The following is a 6,310-nucleotide window of genomic DNA, read 5'->3' as shown; positions in this document are numbered from 1 at the left end:
AAAGGAAGGACAAGATGATCCACAAAATCTCGTGCTACTGTTTTTGCTGACATGCCAGCAATGGGTACCAAAATGAGGTATCGGGAAAGGTGATCAATAACGGATAGAATATATTTACTTCCTTGTGTACTTATGGGGAATGGCCCGACTACGTCCAAAGCCACTAACTGAAAGATTTTTGATGCTGGGAGTGGTGCTCTTTGGACACATGATAGGCAGTTTTTTTATATACTTAGCAACATCTCACCATCTTTTGTCTCACCAATACTTCGTGGCAATGTGGGCGTTTGTGGCTCTTCATCCACTATGGCAAGCTTGAATGCTGTCATGGCACTGGCCAATAATTCTGGATTGTAGGTCTTTAGGTATTACTATACGTTTACCCAGGGAGGTCTTGCGGTATAGAATTCCATCTTCTGTAAGAAAATCCGTATGCTAGCAATACTGGCAACATTTTGCATCATTCTCCTGTGAGCCTTTTAATTCGTTAATTAACACATAGTCTGTTTGAGCTAATCTCACTTTTCTACTAAGGGCGTCAGCATTTTGATGCAATTTTCCAGCTTTGTGTTGCACTTGGTAATCATACTCACTCAACTTCAGGGCCCAGTGGGTGAGACAGCTGCTAGGGTATTTTAAACTTAACAGGCACTGAAGTGCTGCATGATCTGTTACCACAGTAAACATTCTCCCATAAAGACAGCATTTAAAATAGTTGACTCCAAATATTAAAGCCAGCAATTCTTTCTCCGTAGTACTGTAATTAATTTCCCCGATTCAGCTGTTGGGATGCATAGCCAATTGGTCTTTCCTCACCATAAATAATTTGACTCAGAATAGCCCCCACCACAAAACTGGACCTGTGACAGGAGTGAGTGGATGGTTTGTCGAAATCGGGATAGATCAATAAGGGGGGAACTAGTCAGAACATCTCTGATATGCTGCACAGCAGCTTCACACCTGGGGGTCCATTGATAGGGTACATCTTTTTTCAACAGGTGAGTAAGGGGTTTGGCTACTGTGGCATAGTCCTTTACAAAACACCCTATAACAATTGTTGAGTCCCATATAGCTTTGCAATTCTTTTACATTTTTAGGGGAAGGAAATGTTCTAACTGCTTCAATTAGGTGGGGATCTGGCTTTGCTCCACCAGCACTAATAATATGCCCTATATACTGTACTTGACTCTCAGCAAAGGAAAATTTTTCTATTTTCAAGCTTAAATTATCATTTCTTAGTCTAGACAAAACATTTCTTAACCTAGTAACATGTTCATCTATGGTTCTGGAAAAGACAATGATATCATCTAGATAAACTAGCCACATTGTAGGTTTCAGTCCTCTTCAAAGTAAGTCAGCAGAGCGTTGGAAGGTGGCTGGCACATTGCGCAGCCCAAATGGCATTCTTAAAAATTCATATAGACTGGAGGGAAATATGAATGGTGTTTTTAGCCTGTCCTGTGGTGCAATCAGTATTTGGTGATACTCACTCTTCATATCAAGGGTGGTGAATTATTTGCAATTTCCTAGCCTGTCCAGTGTTTTGTCGATACGTGGGAGAGGGTAAGTATCAGGAGTGGTTACCTTATTTACTGCTCTCATATCAGTGCAAAGATGGTAGGTCTTCTCTCGATTGATTGATTTCTTTGGGACGACAATGATTGGAGACAACCAGGCGCTGGCGGTGGGTTGTATCATCCCTGCCTCTAGCTGCCTTGGATAGTTTCCTACACAATAGGCTGAAGGTGATATGGTAGTGTATGTGGTTTCTGTGCAATGGGTCTTGCATCTCCAGTGGGAATTTCGTGGTAAACAAGGTCAGTAGCCAGCATATAACGTCTTTTCTCGAATAACTAGAAGTGTTCTTCCAAGACAGAGTACAATTTTTTTTGGTCAGTAGCAGGCAGATGAGCTAACTTATCTTTAAATTTGTCTCTGAGCACGGGAGCAGTATGACATATGCTGCATTCTGGAAACCGTTGTTTTCAGTTAGGTTTTAACTGCCCTTGTACAGGGTGGTTTTCTTCAGTGTCATGGCCACTAGCTATAATGGTGCCACTAGAAATTTCTACCTCTTTCATTCCAAAGTTGTCCAAATAAACGGGAACATATAATTTCTTTCCCTGCACTTCCACTGTCATTAAACCACATTTACCATGTACCTGTAATCTGTCGTTTTGACAAAGATGGTCCACCTATACAGTTGTTCTCGGAAGTTCGTCAGATGTGACCCCAAGCCAGAGAATGGGTTCCGTGCGACCGCTGATTCTAACAGAGATAGTTGTACATAATGTCCATGACTGCGCGGAAGGAACTTGTGGAAGCGGCCGCATTTCACAAGCACCCTGCGGTGGAATGATGTGGAGGCCACTGAAACGGTGGGTTTCCTCACCGAGACAGACAGGTTGCATCCTATAATCTACTACACACTGATAGTGATGGAGGAAATCATTCCCCAGGATGACGTCAAAATCTTGCCTTCGTTTTCGGATTACATCCATGTCAAAACAGTAGTGGCTGGCTCTGATTTTCAATTTAACTAGGCAATACCCAGCGGGTATGATTATTTCTTCACTCAGACCGTTAATGTGGTAATGGGGTGGTTTTAACACTCGTCTGTCCCCATGTCCTACGAATAGTACGCTGGTTTGTGCTCCAGTGTCGATAAGCACTCGTACATTTTTTCCTCGAACTTTGCGTTGAGGAGGATATTCGCCGCCTCATTTATGACACCATGGTGGGCTGGGTGCATGAATTTTACAGGGGACACGGTCGGGCTCCCCAACCATTTCCCAGCTGATTTTGGGGTCATGGTGAATTGTTGGTGATTTGTTCCCTCTGCTGATTGTGTGAGGGGCCCCCATTTCCCGGATTCTGCGGGCAGTTTCTACTCATATGCCCTATGGTTCCATACTGAGAACGATAAAGTGTGTGGCACTGTGCAGCAGCATGGCCTGTCTTTCAGCAGCGTTGGCATGCCTGCTCGTATTTAAAAATTGGACACTGTTGTTCGTTCAGATGCACTGAACTGGCAATAAAATGCCCTACCTCCTCTCGCATCATCACAAGTCATGTGGCATCTTGCAACGAGGTGTGTGTTGCTATTTTTACCTCTCCTCCAACATATTGGTCAATTCCACGTATAAATACGTCAATCGAGCAGGCTTCCACATGATCAATGAGCCCCAACTAGTGGCCTGGCATTTCCTGTGGCAGCTGTTAGGAGAGAACGCCGAAATGACAGAAGGCTGAGTGGCGAACCATGAATTCGTGCTCTTGTTATTGCACGTTGCATCTGGCAGCTTCATTGGGTACGGCATGTAGAACTTCAGTTAGGTCGATAAGACGGGCCTAACAGTGAGCGATCCCACTTCTGACACCAGATGTTAATGTGTCAGGACTGGCGAGGAAGGGCAAGCAGTAGGCACCCATTGAGGTGATGAAGTTAAACATTTTATGATGGACATGATTGTTTATTTCAGTAAAACGTGATTGAAGGCAGGCCTAGAGAAACCACCGTAGGTCGGAAGCTGCCAGTAGAAGAGAAGGGATGGCGTGTCCACTACTGACAGCTGGCTGTGGCTCCACCACCATATGACCATCTCCAAACCTCCCTATTGAACAGCCAAATTGTAGACGCATGGTTCGGTAGCTTTACCTCGTCAGCAATATGTGAGCTTAGCTGCTGATAGCTCAACACGTGAGTTTTGAAGAGGTTCTGTCCAGTATAATGCAACATGACTTACGAGCTGAAACTAGCCACAAGGCAGAAGGCAAATGGTTCAAATGGCTCTGAGCACTATGGGACTCAACTGCTGTGGTCATAAGTCCCCTAGAACTTAAAACTACTTAAACCTAACTAACCTAAGGACATCACACACATCCATGCCCGAGGCAGGATTCGAACCTGCGACCGTAGCGGTCGTGCGGTTCCAGACTGTAGCGCCTTTAACCGCTCGGCCACTCCGGCCAGCTGGCAGAAGGCACTGGCAAATATTAATTGAAATATAAAAAATTAAATTTTTATAATATTACATCCATTCAGTATCGACCCCCACTATACAAAGCATATTTTTCTATCAGATGTGGTAGTGTGTATTGGCTTCAGTTACCTGGGCTGCAGGATGCTTTTTGAGCAGGCGTCTGGAGCAAACTCTGACGTCAAATGACAATAGATACTGTATGCTTACAGGTAATACACTTTTTAGACTCCTCTCTGTCCAACACCAGCTTTTCATCACTTGAACATATTTCCAGCCAAAAAGAATAAAGATAGTACCTTACACCCCTGCCTTTTTCCCGCCAGCTTGTAGGTGAAGGGTAGAGTTTGAGTGTGTCTGTCATTAGTTTTGAGTGGTATTATGAAATTTTTTCGCAGCAGGATGACACCAGTTGTATGGTATCGTCAGTTTTTGAGCTGTATTCCTATTTTAGGTCGTTCTTGTGTAGCGCTACACATATATTTGTGTAATTAGGCCCAATATTTATGACTAGATATGTAATTAGGACCTATTTTACTTCATTTTTCTGACCAAAATAAATAAAATGCACTAACGTTCCTCTCTTGCATCTGGTCAGTTTACATGTGTTGGGGGGAGCACTTGGGCTTTGATTGTCCTAATCGGAGTTCAGGTCCCTGAAACTGCACCACACTTTTTAATTCCCCTTCAATTCCAAATGCCTTTGGTGGTATAATTGCGTTATGATGGTATAATTGTGTCAGGGTGTGTGCACTTGGGGTTTCCGTCCAGGAGGACCAGGGTTCAAGTCCCGGAAAGGTTGCCGCCAATTTTAATTTCCCACCAATTTGTGGGTGTGGCGTTGGGTGGGACGTCAGCACAGCCCTGGGACAAAGAAATTCCCTCCAAATTCGAAATTCCCGCCAAAATTCGAAATTCCTACCAATAGGGTAGGTTGAAGAAGGGGGAGGGTGGGGAGGGGGAGGAGGCTGAGGCCCATGTGCAGGCTGAGAAAAACACGTGACATCATCTGGAGGTGGGGTTAGGCATGGTCATGGGCGGGGGGTGATTAATTGAGCAATTTAATTAATTTGCATATCAATTTGATATAAAAATTGGAATGGTGCCGCCATCTCCCTACTACTACATTAATGGCCCATTGGTGCTTCTATTCTCGACAGGGTATATTAGAATGGCTGTTGCTGTGTCTCTGATTGCGAGAGCTGGGTCATTTATAGCCAGATCTGCTGTTGCTGTGATGCCTGCTGCCCTGTGGCTGTGAGTGTGCCGACCAATCGACCTGTGTGGTGAGTGGTGCCCACATGCTGTAGATAGGACTCTGAGTCAATGGATGCAGGAGATGTGTGCTGCAGCGGAGATGGGGATGCAATGTAGAAGGCTGCTGTGGCTGTGGTGCTAGCTGCCGTTGCCAGCATGTCGTCTACCTGATCAGCCAAGTCCGTGCCCACATGCTGTAGATAGGACTCTGAGTCAATGGATGCAGGAGATGTGTGCTGCAGCGGAGATGGGGATGCAATGTAGAAGGCTGCTGTGGCTGTGGTGCTAGCTGCCGTTGCCAGCATGTCGTCTACCTGATCAGCCAAGTCCTCGATGGTGCCCAGGTGCTTATCTGTCTGCATGGTTATGACCACTTGCACCTGTGGCAGGAACTGAGAACATTTCTGGTCACCACATTCCTCTTGGCACCATACCTGGTGCACCCTTTGTTCTTTGGACGACGAAATCTGTCAGATTAATTTCTCCTTAGTGATTTATATGAGGACTGCATCAGCAGATTGGTGACTATGTCCTGTACTTCGGCTGTGTAGTTTTGACCGAGCTGACTCACTGCATGTCCGAATTTGGGGAGCTTGCAAGTAACATCATTACTTAGGAAAACCACCTCCATTTGGCTAAGCTACACGAAGAGGTCGTGGGACCAAAATGGGGGCAGCCTAACCTGAGCTAGTTGTTGCCCCATTGACAGGGGGTGGTGTTGAATGTGTTGCAGTTTTGCCAGTGCAAATTCTCATGAGCTGGTTCCAGGTGGGCCAGCTCCATATGTGCACGCCATGTCTACAGCTCATTCTCCAGGGGTCCATTGTGTGCTGACAGCTCTTCTATTGCCTCATGGAGTGCCTCCAAAGACGTCATAATGCAATAGCTAAGTATTCACACACAGCGGAAAACGTGCACGAAGAAAACCTGCACACAAAAAGAATATCCATTCAACATGCAGACCATGTGCATGCACAGCAGTGCCCAACACAGAAACATTATTCCTGGAGTCTGCTCATGGTTCTTTGTCACTTCTAACGATCCAGTGCATCACCACGTGTTTCCCTACAGAT

This window comes from Schistocerca nitens, chromosome 2 (genome assembly GCF_023898315.1).
Source record: "Schistocerca nitens isolate TAMUIC-IGC-003100 chromosome 2, iqSchNite1.1, whole genome shotgun sequence".
Classification (NCBI taxonomy): Eukaryota; Metazoa; Arthropoda; class Insecta; order Orthoptera; family Acrididae; genus Schistocerca; species Schistocerca nitens.
The sequence above is the reverse complement of the archived record's forward strand: the minus strand, read 5'-3'. Positions refer to the sequence as shown.